This window comes from Rhinoderma darwinii, chromosome 3, assembly GCF_050947455.1.
Source record: "Rhinoderma darwinii isolate aRhiDar2 chromosome 3, aRhiDar2.hap1, whole genome shotgun sequence".
Taxonomy (NCBI): Eukaryota; Metazoa; Chordata; class Amphibia; order Anura; family Rhinodermatidae; genus Rhinoderma; species Rhinoderma darwinii.
This window is the reverse complement of record NC_134689.1, coordinates 94409512-94412753: the sequence shown is the minus strand read 5'-3', so window position 1 is coordinate 94412753 and position 3242 is coordinate 94409512.

Below are 3242 nucleotides of genomic sequence, written 5' to 3'. Positions count from 1 at the left end.
GTACACAAAGCTCTATGTATGCATTCTTCATCTGTGGGCATTCTGATTGTAAAGAAATATTATTAATTTGCTATTGCTTATATAGCGTAAATATATTCTGCAGTGATGTACAAAAATTATCAGTAGTTCACATGAGTTTCATTCCCCACAATCTAATTTCTCAGACAAACACACTAGGTACAATTTTGTAGGAAGCCAAGTAACCTATGTTTTTGGACAGTGGGAGAAAACCAGAAAACCAGAGTACCCAGAGGAAACCTGCGTAAAAGTAGGGAGAACATAAATGCAGATGTCGCCCTTGGTTTCAATCAAAACCAGGACGCACGGTGCAGTACTAACTAGTGAGCCAATATGCTGGCAGTAAATTTTGTCATTGTCCCAAAGGTCTGATCTGGGGGAGCAACTGTTACAAGACTTGTATTACTGTGAGAATACGGTGCTTCATTTTTAGAATCCCGGAGAACCCCTACGTGCTATGTCTGGTTGAGTTCATGGCAATTCCCAAGAAACCACAGCAAAACCACTTTGGCCTTCTCTAGCTAATTCCATTTGGAATCTGTCATACTTTATTCCTTCCATTGGTTTCTATTTAACCGTTTAAGTACCACCATCAGTACATATCTCGGTGCTAACAAAGTGAGAGGGCTTCCTTTGTCATCTGTGATCGCAATGCCGGGTCTGACCGTTTTATACAGACAGCCTGGAGCCTAACAAAGACCCTCAAGGTTGTACAGTATTAGGCCTCATTTACACGAGCGTGATATACGCGCGTGCGACGCGCGTGCTTTTCACGCGTGTCGTACGCACCTATATTACTCTATGGGGCAGTGCAGACGATGCGTGAATTTTGCGCAGCGCGAGTGCGTTTTTCGCGCATCACGCACCCATTGAAGTCAATGGGTGCGTGAAAACCACGCATGCCGCACGGAAGCACTTCCGTGCGAACTGCGTGATTCGCGCAAGAGCTGTCAAACTGAATGTAAACAGAAAAGCACCACGTGCTTTTCTGTTTACAAACATCCGAACGGAGTGTCTTAGAGATGAGCGAACCGAACTTCACCGGGTTCGGCCGAACTCGTTTTGACCGAACCCGGCAGGAGACAGTCACTGTCCAGGGTGCTGAAAGAGTTAAACTGGTTCAGCAACCTGGACAGTGACTTCCGATCCCAATATACGTGAACGTGTAAAAAAAAAAAAAGTTCTGACTTACCGATAACTCCCGGCTTCTTCCTCCAGTCTGACCTCCCGGGATGACAATTCAGTCCAAGTGACAGCTGCAGCCAATCACAAGCCAAGCACAGGCTGCAGCCATCACATGGACTGCCGCGTCATCCAGGGAGGTGGGCCAGATGACAAGAGAGGCGCGTCACCAAGGACGCGTCACCAAGGACGCGTCACCAAGGCAACGGCCGGGAAGTCCTCGGTAAGTACGAACCTCTTTTTTTTTAAACAGGATACTCGATATGGTGATCGGAATTCACTGTCGAGGGTGCTGAAAGAGTTACTGCCGATCAGTTAACTCTTTCAGCACTCTGGACAGTGACTGACGTCGACTAGCCTCATCTCTATGATGGCGGCTGCGCGAAAATCACGCAGCCGCGCATCATACACTGATGACACACGGAGCTGTCAAGTGCCTTTTGCGCACGCAAAATGCTGCATTTTTTTGCGTGCGCAAAACGCACACGCTCGTGTAAATCAGGCCTTAGTATCAGTATTAGTTGCTGACCTTATTATAGTTCCCTAATGTTAAAAATAATTAAATAAAGATTTTGATTACAAAAAATAAGGACACGAAAAAAATACAATAAATGCAATTTATTTTAAGTAATGAATTTTTCCGCCACAAAACTCCACCTCCCATTCATTTCAATAGGTGTCGGACGCTTCTTTTTGCCGCTAGCTGATTTTTTTCAGCTAGCGGGAAAAAGAAGCGTCCTGCTCGATCTTCGGGAGGATTCCGCCCGAAACTAGTATTGTTGTCAATGGAAGAGTGAAATAGTTCCGTGGTGGATTTTGCGGTGGGACCTGCCACGCCAAATCCGCCGTGTGAACTAGCCCTAAGGGTATGTTCCCACATACAGGATACTCTGTGGAATTTCTGCAACAGAAAATTTGCAGATCAATCTGAAAAAAACGGCACATATTGCTGCAGAAAAAGTGTGGCTTTCTGCAGTAATTTTACTTACGGATTTAGTGTCAAACATTGATTATAGCAAAGCATATGTGCACCTGCGGTTTTTACTGCATTTTCACTGGGTTTTCCGCTGTAGATACCGCAACAAAACTCATCTGTTGCAGAATTTATGCTCGCCATTGAAGTCTATGGGCCAAACACGCAGAATCCCTGCACAGAATACGCAGCCTAAATTGACATGCTGCGGAATTGAGTCGCACCGCACAAAATATTCCGCACTACTTTTCTGCGTTTTTATCGCAGCGTGTGCCTGAGATTTGCTAAATCTTATTCACTTTGCTGCTACTGTAAATGCTGCATAATTTACGCACAGAATTCCGTTGCGAAAATCCTGCAGCATTTATAATAGGTGGGAAGCCAGCTTAAGGGGATAATTAATGTTATTCACTTCACATGACAGTGATTTTAATGTTATGCGATTTAGGCTTTGTGACATTTAAAAGACACCCAAACAAATATGTCGCAGTCGCACGCGACTTATATTGAAGTGTATGCTGGAAAAATCGTGTATGATTTGCAATCTGCAGCAAAAATACAGCAGATGTGGGTTTTTTTTGCAACTGTTGTGTCATGCGTGCATCACGTTGCATGTAGTATTGCGACCAAACACACATGCAGTTTTTCATGCAGTTCTTTTATGTTATTTTTTAAGCCAAAACCAGAAAAAGATCCAACAGGAAGCAAAGTATGTCCTTCCTTTATACTTCCCATTCCTTTTGAATTCACTCCTGGCTTAGGCTAAAAATAAACTTCATCAAAAACTGCATGTGTGATTCTGGCCTTAAAGAGAAATTCTCATCTATATTATAACTATATTATGGCCTTAGGAATCAGCAGTGGCAGCCGGAGCTAGTGAGCTGAGCCTATAGATCAGGTATGGCCTCTGGGGCTTAGAACGGTTCATGTCTAACCAACACTGAAGTGCTAGCAGATGGCACTGGGATTACACAGGTAATTATTTAATGCTGAGACAAAAACAGCTTTCTAATCCTTATGCGGCAATCCTACTAGACGTGCTGTCCACTGCTCTAACCCTATGAGGAAA